We start from the raw sequence: 13,607 nt of genomic DNA on the forward strand, positions 1-13,607 counted from the left end.
TTTAGTAACTGTAGGTATATAAGGTATTAACACTTTGGGAAACGATAAAGAATATGTGAGGGGCGCCTGGGTGGCTGAGTCGGTTAAGCCTTTGACTTTGGTTGTGTTTGATTTCAGTTCAGGTCATGATCTCAGGGTCCTAGAATCCAGCCCCGCATCTGGCTCCACACTCAGCGGGGAGTCTGCTTCTCTCTCTCCCTCTGCCTCTCCCCTCCCCTGGCTCACACACTCTCTCTCTCAAATAAATAAAATCATAAAAAAGGAGTATGTGAGACTTTTATAGTTTTAGGATATAATTCACATACCGTAAAATTCACCCTAGGTGTACAATTCGGTGGTCTTTTGTATATTCACGAAGTTGTGCAACCATCGCTAGAACATTAATTCCAAAATATTTACATCACCCCAAAGAGAAGCCCTATACCCATTAGCAGTCTTTCCCCACTCCCTCCTTCAGCCAGCCCCTGGCAACCATTCATCTACTGTGAGTCTCTCCAGACTTGCCTATTCTGAACATTTTAAACAAATGGAATCACACAGCATAGGGCCTGGGTGTCTGGCTTCTTGAACTTACTGTAACGTATTCAAGGTTCATCCAGTGTTGGAGCATCTACTGGTACTTTATCCCTTTTTATGGGTGAATAATATACCACTGTATGGATATATCCCCCTTTTTAATCCATTCATCTGTTGATGGGCACTTGGGTTCCACCTTTTAGCCATTATAAAGAAGAGTGTATGAGTAGGGGCACCTGGGTGGCTCAGTTAAGTGTCCGACACTTGGTGTTAGCTCAGGTCATGATCTCATGGGTTGTGAAACCCAGCCCCCCATGGAGGGGGGGGTCCACGCTCGGCAGGGAGTCTGCTTGAGATTCTCTCCCTTTACCCCTCCCCCCACTCACGCACGCATGCTCTCTAAAATAAATAATTTAAAAAAAAATAAATAGGAATAGTGCTGCTGTGAACATGTATTTCTTCCCATATCTGTTTTCAATTCTTTCGGGTGTATACAGAGGAGCAGAACGGCCCGGTCATATGGCAACTCTGTTTAACGTTTTGAGGCACTGCCAAACCTTTCCAAAAGGGCTGCCCCGTTTTCAACTCCCATATAAAGCACTGTCTTTGTATTACTTTTTGTAACTTTTTAAAAGTCTGAAATTGTTTCAAAATGGAAAGCTTAAAAAAAAAAAAGACTACAGCCAGTTTGCTGTGTCTTTTAGGAAGGACCAACGCACCAATGTCCATCCCTTTTGGGGGGGTTGAGAAGATTGAGAAAAAGTGAGAAAACAAGCCCCCCACCCATCATTTCTACCTTGAATCTTGCTCTGGGGATCAATTCAATACTGGTCCATGAAATGAAAACCTGACCATGTAAGGAGTTCTTCACAGCTGGCCCCATTGTCAACACTCTCTTTTTTTAATGACAAAGGGGCTCAAAGAGCATTACAAGTATGGGAAGGAGGTGGGAGAAAGAAACTGTGCTTTTGATAATTAGGAGGTATTAAATATAACCATGCTACCTAGAGACCTTTATCACTCTTCCAAGGATGTCAAATACCTCAAGGACAAGGGGCTTTCTCTCCCAGGACACAGGGTCCAGTGGTTTCGGTGCAGAATTAGAGAATACAACTGATGGGTGGATAAGAAGCCGAAAGACACACATGCACACACACAAAAAATACAATCTTTTGAAAGCTCCAAGTCATTAGCTTTATTTTTATTGAATTCAGCACAGGGTGACAAAACTCCATTATTATCACTATAGTCAACTATTACATACAGCCCTTTCCCCATAATTCACTTTCCATTTTAAATCTGTTAATTCATATTAATTAAAAATACATCATCTCTTACTAAAAATCTTCAAATTCATATACCCAAGGGTTTATAACTTCTCCTTGAAATTTTACATTCCTTTCTTATGGAGAATGTAAGGGTTTTAATTGCCGGGTCTTTTTTTATGTTTAGAGGATTATATTTATTTACCAGGAGCAGACAAATAAAACATAGTGTAAACATAGTTTAACAGAAGCTATTTCCATTCTCTTCTTCGCTTTCTCTTGCAAACTGGTGACTTATCTTTACAAGTTCTCTGTCATTCCATAAGATAGCTGCTCTTCTGGGGCGCCTGGGCAGCTCAGTCAGTTGAGTGTCCAACTCTTGATTTCGGCTCAGTTAATAATCTCAGGGTCAGGGCGCCTGGGTGGCTCAGTTGGTTAAGCAACTGCCTTCGGCTCAGGTCATGATCCTGGAGTCCCGGGATCGAGTCCCGCATCGGGCTCCCTGCTCAGTGGGGAGTCTGCTCCTCCCTCTGACCCTCCCCCTTCTCATGCTCTATCTCATTCTCTCTCTCAAATAAATAAATAAAATCTTAAAAAAATAATAATAATCTCAGGGTCATGAGATCAAGCCCCATGATGGGCTCTGCACTCAGTGGGGAGTCTGCTTGAGATTCTCTCTCTCCCTCTCCCTCTGTCCCTTCTCTCTCCGCCCCCCACCTCTCTTTCCCTCTCTCTGGGAAATAAATCTTTGAAAAAAAGAAAGCTGCTCTTCTGGTTTCATAAGAGATGGGGAACGGTGGTAAAAAAAAAAATCCAGTTTACTTGAATTCCAGAGTTCACTTTAGGGAGCAAATGATGGAGTGGAAATGTTGGGGCAGAGTGAGAGAGATGGATTCCAGGGAGAATGAGTCACTCACAGAAGTTACGCGGCTGTGGTAGAGGGAGAACAAAACTAAACAGGGTTGAGGGCGCCTGGGTGGCTCAGTCGGTTGGCTGTCTGCCTTTAGCTCACTGGGATCAAGTCCTGTGTCAGACCCCTGCTCAGTGGGGAGTCTGCTTGTCCCTCTCCCTCTGCCCCTCGCCACCTCCTCCCCACTCATGCTCTCTCTCTCTCTCCTCTCACTCAAATAAATCTTAAAAAAAAAAAAAACTAAACTAAACCACCTTCCTGCATGTGGGCGAGAGGCCAAAATGAGGGACAGCGAGGTAGCAGGGCAGTGTGATTGGGGCCCATACGGGTGGCTAGGCCCTGTGACAGTAATTACAACAGAAACCAAATACTAATTAATAACAACATGTAAGTGATTAATCTTTGAGAGTTGAGGCAGAGAGTAGGAAGGAAGGATGACATTACACCTTTTGTCTGGTTCACTGGGTTTCCTAGGCTGGTGCGTGAGAGCATGTTGGGTAAAATCGGAACAGAATCATTCTTGGCTAAGGTGATCCAGCTGTCACGAGGTCTGTTCTCTGCTCTCTGTCCAATGCTGAAGCCCACTGGTTTACGCTTCTTGGAAAACAGTTATCCCAAACCCATACAGGTGAAGCTCTGAGGACACAACCATGGAGAACGTGTTTCCAGGTAGCCTGAAACCCAGCAGACAATGTAGCTGTTGCCCAAGAAACACAGAAATCTACATTGTATGCCAGGTTCACGCCCCAGACCTGGATGTTGGGCTTGCAAGTCCTCCCCCACACAGGATTTCAACACAACAGCCTGCTGCAAAGTTGCTGGTATTTACCATGTCTAGCACACTGGAAAGACAGGTCAGAATGCGCTGCTGGGACTTACCTACCAGACGTCTATAAGTGAAATTTCCTTAAGCTGTCATACCATCAAACGTTCTTATTTAATCACATTTAGAATGCCATTTAAAAGTCAAGAGATGAAAAGGGTGGATGGATGGATAGATGAGATATATAGGTAGATAAGTAGGTAGGTAGATAGTTGGTTTTGAGACCAGATGATACCTTCCACATGGGGAAAAGAAGCGGAAAAAAGAAAAGAAAAATAATCTAAGATTCCTCCTTCTTGTGGTCTATGGATTCTTCCTTCTTGTGGTGCTGAAATCAAATATACCTCATCATTCACAAACCTTGATGGTTCCCACACTCCAGCTATGTGTGTGTACGTGAATGTAAATCAAGGTAAAGCTTTAATTATTAAGTTCTTCGCAGTAACCTCACTCAGGACACTGTAACAGAGGCTTGAAGATGCCATCAGAGACCCAGTAGCCAGATGTAGCTACTGATTACAAAAGACAGGATCTACACTGGCTACTGAGCCATTGAGGGTACCTACACCTTCCGGCAGCTAGATGATGATCCGCAGCCTTCCGGGGGAGGGGCTCTGTGGAAGGAAAAGAGGAAAAACATCAATCCTGGAGACCTATGTGGAAATGATATCACTAGATCTCAATTTCATATTTTCTTTATTGACATTCTGACAATAATCCCACGTATAGAGTTTTAAACAACCTCTAGCTTTATTTCCTCGGTGTGTATACTGATTGAGTGATATAGAAGAAAGTGCCAGATACTCTCTCAGCTGCTAGAGATCCAGCAAACCAAACAAAACATGAAAATCCCTGCCTTTCTGGAGTGTACATGATTGTGAGAAAAATCTACAATTGGTTATTTGGCATGTTTTTGCAATAAAATGTTATATATGAAAAACAGAGAACTGAGCAAATAAGAAAAAAACCGAACCCACCACTTGAACTTGGCTAATCTAGCCATGACACACATACATAAAATACATGGCAGTAAAAAAAAAAAAAAAAAAAAAAAAAGTTATTTCCCCGCTATAAATTGAGGATGATACAATTATTTCTCTGAAATGTCTGAAACACCAAAGGAACCTGCAGAAAAGATATGCCACAAAGTATTCAAGGCAGCAGTTCACCACGATGTCAGTTTCAAGCCTTCCTCCCATAAGCCAGTGCAGGTAAGCATCCTCTCCATTGATTCATTCATTCACTCATTCATTCACCCCAGAAATGCCTACTGAGTGCCTTTTCCGTACTTTATGCCAGGCACTGGGGATGTGGCAGTGCCTGAAGTCAAAGATTTAAGGTGTGCATAGGCAAAGGCAAAAAAGAAACTCAATTGATAGGTAGGATTATTTCACAGAGGAATGCCACAGTAAAGAGGAACGCTATTTTCATAGGTAGTCAGGGAAAGCCTCGCTGTGGGGGTGACATTTGAGCAGCTTCCTGAAGGAGGAGGAGGAGAACGTTGTCACATACCTGGGGTGAGAAAGAACACTGCAGAGGGAGGCGAAAGTCAGAACAAAGGCCCCAAAGCAGCACAAAGCCTGGTGTCTTCGCGAAGGCATTCTTGTATTAGCACATGACCACTGTGGCCAATTATTATGTTTGACTTTTAAGATTATTCTAGAATGTAAATGACCACACGACTTTGCTCTGAGTATGCGTTTTTGACTCCTACCTTTGTAGGAATTTGTAGGCTTTGGCTATCACTTGGAAAAGATGTAGGAAAGTGATCATCAACTGGAAGAAAGGCTACACTTAGAACTTGACTGGACAGGTCAAATATTTGTTGCCAAGAAAAGTGCCTTTAAAAAAACTGTTGTTAGCTATAAGAAAAAATGACCAGCTTTCTGGGAGCTCTGAATATATACATTTTAAGGGAATGCTTTAACTATGTAATCGCAGATGTCTAATTTTAAGAGAGAACCTACTTGCCAAGTTATAATAATAGTGTTTCATCAGGTGGTTAGATCTTAGGGGAGGAGGCTGAAATTTACAAGGTGAAGTAGGTTTTTGTTTGATTGCTTGTTTTGTTTTTTTTTTTCTCTTTTTAAATAAATTAAAACCAATTCCATCTATGAAGTACATTTTGGCATTGCCTGAAAGCCTGGGCATACCTACCAAAGTAGAAATAAAGACTGCTTGTGCAGGTTTGGCTGATACCCTCAATGTAAAACAAAGCATTTATAGAACACGCCAATTTACATTTCATAAACCACTAAAACTAAATGTTCATAACTCTACTTTTATGAATGAGACTGCAATTACAATGAAACAAGGGTTTAGTTTGGTTAGTTTTAATGCCAAAATCCAAAGGATTACCTTTTATAAGTTTTGGTCTAGGTTTAAATTAGAAGAATGATATTTTTAATTGTTAAAGCTTGCCCGGCCTATCCTCCAAATGTCCTTACATTTAAAGAACTATAAAGTTAAGATGGTCTTTTCCCCCTACTTCTAAACTTATCTAGGTAATACGAAAGGAAAACCTGTAAATAAGATTTTATTAGAGGCGGGGCCATAGATTAGTGTCAACCACCAACCAATAAACACACATTTTTCAACTTTATTAAAATACACAATAGAATATCTAAAGAATACACTATAGCATAGACTATTAACCAATAACACATTTCCAACGTTTAGAAGTCATAGTCAAAGAAAAGCAATCGGGTCCAACTAAAAATGTCACATTATGTAACTCCATTATCTAACAATTAAGAAGCCAGCTCAGCCCCAGGGCCAGGTAACAAAATTATAACCAAGGTACTTGCTGCCCAGTTTCATTCGTGGTGCAAACAAGCAAAACAAAGACAGTAATTTTTAAAAATTCTGTCCATTCTGGCTACAGACCATTTATTCAAGGTATGCAGAATGGGAAAGAGAGCAAGAAGAAGCCTGCCACCTGCTGTTGAAAAACCTGCCTGGAACTGGGATAAAGACCATTTCTTGAAATGTTAACCTAGAATCTGAAGAGCTTCCCCTCCAGAATTAGAACAGGGGTGACCTATAAACCAAATCAAGAAGTAAAGAAACCCGCTGATGTTTAAAGCTAAGATGACAGATATCAAATGGCATTCTCATCAAAGTTCCACTGGAAATGAAAGAAATGTGGTTTCGTGGGTCATTCAACCCAAGAAGAGTAGATTGTACCCTGTCTTTTTAAGGGATTATTGGGACAATGCTATTTGACCCCCTCCCAAAGTATCACTGACTTTAGAAACTGTAGTTTGGGGAAAGAAATGTTGACCCCAAGCACTGTACGTGGAAGTCAATGGAGAGGGATGAACAATGTCAGAGCACAGCCAGAATGTTCACTTTCCCAAGTCAAAACTGTCAAGTTGGGCTCCAGATGTCCCCTCTGACCCCCATCCATGAGATCTCACATATTTTAGGGCATGTACCAGCGGCTTTCTGTAACTCAATAGGAGTACAGACCAATTTTGAAAATATTATTTATGGATTTGACAGAACACACCCCAGAATGCTATCCTAACCAAGTCAGAGTTTACTTTAGAAGCGAGTAAGAATGGTCTCCCATGGGGTAGATCTCCTGGTAAGTGTTCTGACCCCCCCCCCCACACACACACACAAGGAAACTTCAGGAAGTGTCGGACAGGCCTGTCACACCTTGATTGTGCTGATATCATCATGGATGTTTGCATTACGTTCAAATGCATCAAACCGCACATATTAAATATGCACAGTTCTTTGTATACCAATTATACCTCAACAAAGTCGTTTGCAAGAAAACAAAACAACTAACAAACTGCCTCCCACGTGGTTAAGAACAAAAAGTCTCCTTAACTCAACTATCGCCCCAGAAAGAAATGCACACATATACACGCAGTGTGCCACGGGGTGAAATGATGTCAGAGGAAAAACCAACCTTTTAAATACAGGTGACTAATTCAAGTACGTTCTTGTGAACTTGGGATTCCTTTCGTGTGACGCTAAGAATATCTGAGCCAGGGTCTCGCCACAGTCGGTGTGTCCAGTCACGGGATCTCACATACCTGAAAACATTCACATCAGCTGACGGTCACTTGATTCTCACCTCGCTCTAGTTAGTAAACTGCTCTGCAAATCAACCTAAAGAGCAAGGTGAACCTTTTCTGAGACGCTCCTGCTCAAGACATATATATATATATATTAAAAAGACTTTGCCCTGCCAGATCATTCTAGTCTGAACAGGCCTGGGAAGGGATGGGGTTGGCACAAGATCCAAAAACAAGCTTCTAAAGGCGAAACCACTTAGAACCCATAAAGACAGACTCAGACTAGTTTCTTAAGAATAATATTTAGCAATTAGACACATGCCTTTAATCCTTCTCAACGAAAACCAAAGTTTTTTTTGTTTTTTTTGTTTTTTTACACAATCACTGGATGAAAACATGAATCATTTTACTCATTAAAAAACGCTCCGAGAAAAAGGATAATTTTCACCTAAGTAACAGCCTCCTTATGGACAAGTTCCAAAAATTAACTGAACTCAAATACATCTCACTGTCACTTCTCCCCCTCTCTGAAAGGAACCCCCTCAATTCACTTCATATGATGTCCGCAGTGTGCAATAAGGACTGCTTATCACTGAAGGAAAAAAAAAGTAATTTGCATTCTATCAACGGTTAAGTTAAAAAAAAAAAAAAGAATATCAAAACAAGGTGACTGTTTTCTGAACCTATAAATAACCAAGCAGGCAGTAACCCCCCAAGATTCCTTGACTCAGACTTTTATTTAATCACAATTAACCCATGACGATGCTACATCATTACTGGGGTCTTTCGAAAGTTGGTCTCGTTTCTAAGCTTTGTGCTATTGTCTAAAGTCACCCATATCACACACCCCTAAGACTGCAGGTTTCATTTATAATCGTATCTCTGCCACGTCTCTGGCTCTTGCCACTGCACAAAAACTCCTTTGGTCACTGAATGTGTTCACGCTGTGAAAGTCCTCATCTGGTCTCTCTTCACTCTTCCTACTCTCAGACAGACTGAAGGAGAGCAACTACGCGTCCTCTGCACACTGCTTGGCCCACTGCTCTTCCCCCTCTGCCGGGCCCAACTCAAGGAGACTCTTCTAGGATTCTAAAGGGTGTTCCCAGAGTCTTCTGGAAAGTTAGCGACATGCTACCCAGGACCAGCTTCCAGATCACTCAGTCTGTGCCTCAGCCAGAAACCCAAGCCAAATTGCTCTTCAATTATTTGTTTAGAAATGCGTCTCCCTCTGAGAATGTGAGCTCTTTGAGGGTAAGAACTGAGTCCTATTCTTTTGAGATTCCCCAGGTACTAGCATGGTACAATGGATCATCGTCATCTTTTAGTAAATATTTGTCAAAGAAGTCTAAATGAAGTGCCCGGCACCTGCACTAACACACTTTGAAAAATAAACCAAGGGGGGCTCTGACTGGCTCAGTCGGCAGAGCATGGGACTCTTGATCTCGGGATTGTAGGTTCGAGCCCCACGTTGGGTGTAGAGATTACTTAAAAGTAAAATCTGGGGCGCCTGGGTGGCTCAGATGGTTAAGCGTCTGCCTTCGGCTCAGGTCATGATCTCAGGGTCCTGGGATCGAGTCCAACATCGGGCTTCCTGCTCCTTGGGAGCCTGCTTCTCCCTCTGCCTCTCTCTCTCTCTCTCTCTGTCTCTCATGAATAAATAAATAAAATATTTTTTTAAAAAAAAAGTAAAATCTGAAAAAAATAAGAGAAACAACAACAACAAAATAGTGAGAGAGTATCTCCATTTCAGGGAAATTCTTGTATTTCTTTATCCTTTGAACAATACTTGCTTCCCATCTTAGTTTTATGGTACCTTTCTGTAAGATTTGTGGGTGCTTACAGGATCAAGCTATTTGTAAAAGAGCATATTTTCCTAACAGACTGTAGGCTAGTGACAGCACTGTCTCAGAGTGCATGTTCCTATATAATCCCTTGCGGTACAGAAGAGTCCCGGGGGTTCGGGAAGGCTCTCCTAAACGCCCTAAGCAAGATCTACTCTGGTGAAATGAAAAAATTCGAGACAACTGAACAGGGAATGGCAGGGGAGGGAAGAGAACAGAAGAAAGAAGAGAACAAAAGGAACATCCATATGTAACAATTTCTTTTGCTTGTGAAGATTACAAAATGAACTATATTGTGATCAAAGGAAGCCTCGTCGAAAAACCACAGGTGTCGGGTGCCTGGGTGGCTCAGTTGGTTAATGATCCTGGAGTCCCGGGATCGGGTCCCGCATCGGGCTCCCTCCTCGGCGGGGGAGTCTGCTTCTCCCTCTGACCCTCCCCCCCTCATGCTCTCTCTCTCGCATTCTCTCTCTCTCAAATAAATAAATAAAATCTTTAAAAAAAAAAACCACAGGTGTCTACCAGAAGTAGTACTGGGCTTCAATTATTATGAGGTGTATGGTAGTATGCGGATTTTTTTAAATTATTGGTTTGGGTAAATGGCTCATACCACAAAGGAAAAGGGAAGACAGCTAACCGATACATGTGAAGATTTGGAGGGGCTAATAAAAACGGTTTGAAATGATGGAGGGCTACATGTATATATCATGCCTGTTGATATTATCTGATGACCTAGTGGCTACAACACCCGCAAGAAATTCACCAAGAGGAACAGGATGACAACCTGGATTCTTCTTGTGTAACAAAGAGAAAACAGGAAAGCTAACGGGCATTTATAAAGACTGTCCCAATATGTGCTAAATAAAGGAAAAGGGCAGAACTGGCTATTTTTAAACTTCTAGAGACGGAAGAAAGCCAGCAGTAAAGTATCAAGCATTTGCTCCCATAGTGATCGCCACCCAGTGGATGTGTGACCAGTTCAACTGGTCATAAAGAAACCAAAAGTGTTTCGGTGGCAATAACTGAGTACTGACCAAGGGCCCTGAAAAGTCGTGACGACAGCATTTTTCTCCCCTTCTTCCTTCCTTATTAGTTGAAGCTGGACTAGGTCCATGCTCACAGTGAAAGGTTTTTGCCAATATATGGATGGTTCTGTCGAGCATATGTCAATGCTTAGAGAAACACAATCCATCTAATTAAAATAAACCAGATTCAAAACATAACGAAGACACAAATATCCAAAGATGAAGCTCGCTGCTTACAAGGGGAGATGGATTTGTGAAATCATCACAGAAGTCCTCTAGAACATAAAGGGGAAGAGGGATAGTGAAGAGGGAGGGCCATGGAAAATGACAAAGGACAAGGAGGAGAGATGAAGGTTGATACAGCCCAGGGGGCAGGGGGTGTAAGGGAAGCCCAACACCCAGCCACCACACACAGGTACTCGTCAACGAGGGACCAGCTTCATGGGTGGTCCTGGGCAATAGGTGGAAGGGGAAGGGTATCAGATGGAGAGAACCAGAAGTTGGGAGGGGAAGGATACAGGAGGAGTCACTCTCGGGAGTTTAAAAAAAAAAAAAAAAAAGTTAGAGAAGGAGAAAAGGGAAGATTATTCACAGGCCTGAGCAAAGGCAAGAAATGAAGGAAGGAAGTCTGTCTTCCTGTGCAGGGTCGGGGGGGAGACGCAGTGGCAAGCTTTATCGCTAGGTTGAAAGGGTAAATAACAGAAACACAACTGCTGTTTATATTAATGGTAACACAGGGGAAATCTGGTTCCTCTTTCTAGGAGTGGAGAAAGGGGTCAGGAGAGATAGTTGGCACTAAAGGATAACATAACCTTGAAAGGACTGGCTAAAGAGGATAAGAGAATGTGTGTGTATGTGGAGGGGCGTGCGGGGGGGGGGGTAATCTGGGGAGTGTGAATGGCAAGGTACCTTGGTAGCGATTTTCAGTCAAAAAGGAATAGCAAGGAATAGCATTTCCAGAAAATGGCCAGGAAGAAGAAGCTCAGAAATGATGGGGAACCCTCAATTTCTAATGAGAACACACAAGATGTGAGTAGGCAAGCCTAGAAGAGCCGTGAACCCCTGGAGCCTGATGAGCAATCCAAACCACAAGACTGAGCTTTCCTGGCATACCCAGCCTGTGGGGTGCTCACACATCCTATGGAGATGTGACAGGCCAGGAACGATCCCAACTCACCCAAGTCCCAAATCACTGGGTCCGCGTCCCAACTCAATGCCCCTTACCCCCCATTTCATTCTCCCGCTTCCCATTCCTAGCTGGCAGGCAACAGCATTGAAACTATTCAAATTTCTTGCTGACAATTACTATTCGTTCTGACACTCTCTCTCTTTTAAGTCCTATGCTGATTATTCAACTTTCTGTGGTCTGGGGAACAAACTGTAAAAAAAAAAAAAAAAAAAAAAAAACTCCATACAATGATAATTCTTGCTGAGAGGTCAAAGTCATCCTACGGCTGTAGTGACTCACAGTTAACACAAGCCCCATGTCCACCAGAGAGCTGGTGTGTCCATCACTTTTCTTTCCTAAATGCCCCTATGGAAGCCAGGATGAAATAAATGGAGGTACTTCAAAGGGCAGAATCTAGACGATTTGGTGAAAAAAAAGAGAGAGCGAGAAATTCCTTCCATTGACTTTCATCCTTAGGCAAAACCTTCCGATCTCTGTGCCCTCCTATGATTACATCTCCTGATTTTCCAAGGTTAAAAGAAACCTGAAGGAGTTTTAAAACCATGAATAAAAAGTTTAGAACCTGGAACTCTTGCGACCGAGTCAAGAAAACAAATCATGTTTTGTATTCGATGTGCCAGGAGGGACGGACCGAAAACACATATCAAATAACAAGTTACCGAACGGCATTTTCCAAAGTGTCTTCAACTTTGGAGTATTAAACTGAGAGATGATTACACACACACACACACACACACACACAAATTCTTTGAATCTGTTAAATTTGGGAAATGTTGTAGATGTACCATATGCTCCTCTCGAAGTTTCCATACAACCATAAAAAGTTCTGAGGAGTCCTGCAGGAAAGAAACCTATTTAATGTTGTTCAACCCAGCTTTTCCTGAACTTATTTGACCACGCGTTTTCCCTGTCTCCTGAAAACATGTTTTGTGAAACGCCATCCTAGAGAGTACAAAAGGCCACAATGGTCCCCATATCGTTTATCCCCGAAGCTGGGGAGAAGTTTGGTTGGCAACAGACCCATCACAAAGGAAGAGGGATACTGAAGAGAGAGGGCCACTGGATTCGTGACAAAGAGCAAAGAGAAATAAATGGCAGTCAACACAGCCAAGGAGGAAAAAGGGGCCAAGCAGAGATGGGCCAACCTCGTTGGCTAAGTAAACCTGAATGGCACCTGCCTTCAGCTGTTTTGTGCCCTTTCAAAGCCACCAGTTTCAATCACCGGGACCCCACCTACGGACACTGTTTAAGGAAGCATGTAAAATAATTTCATTTATTATGAACATGACAATCCTGATGGAAGTCATGATGCAACTAATGGAACGAAGCTCTCCCAACTACCTGTTGGTTCTACAAAGCTGCTCGCTCGCTGTCGTGCCAACAGTAAGCCGGCCCAATAAGGAAATCATGTACATAGTAAATAGGAACCCCCGCTGTGTATATGGTGTTTACGAGCTCCCACGGCTCTTTCACCATATGAGCCTTTGCCCCTTACGACAATCTCGTGTAGCCCGCAGTTATGTTACTACCCACTTACAGATGGGGAAACAGGATTAAAAATCACTGCCATGAACAGTTCATATACAAAAGAGGGGACTCTTGTGACTGCCTGACAAATCAATGGGTGAAGAATCCTGGCCAAATATTCAATGACAGGAATTTGGGGAAGCAGCAAGTTACAGTAGGAAGAACGGTGACGGCTGCCCAAAACGTTGGGGACTCTGTGATCCAGCAAACGGCCTGGTTTCTCTGGGTCTCAGCGTGTTCCCCAAGCAAATGAGAATACTGATCCTACCCATAATGGGATTATTGAGATGATCGCACAAAATGAGGTTTATGAAAGTGCTTTTTTCAATTTCCCCGTGCTCTGCAAATAGATTTACTTCTCTAACAATGGTAGAATCTAGAGGTGGGGTTTTCAGGTCTATCTCTGCAATCTGAACCCTGCTTCAGATGCCTTAGGCCTCCCTCATCATCTGGTGAGTGCTACAGTAGTTGTATTTGAGG

At 42.6% G+C, this 13,607-nt stretch overlaps 1 pseudogene; it reads right to left on the minus strand.

The window, feature by feature from the left end:
- Positions 1-13,607, minus strand: part of LOC135361921 (small ribosomal subunit protein uS5-like) — a 146,538-nt pseudogene that overhangs the window by 118,553 nt on the left and 14,378 nt on the right.

Source organism: Mirounga angustirostris, unplaced genomic scaffold, assembly GCF_029215605.1.
Source record: "Mirounga angustirostris isolate CCGP_5_RB_7025 unplaced genomic scaffold, mMirAng1.0.hap1 SCAF_11, whole genome shotgun sequence".
Classification (NCBI taxonomy): domain Eukaryota; kingdom Metazoa; phylum Chordata; class Mammalia; order Carnivora; family Phocidae; genus Mirounga; species Mirounga angustirostris.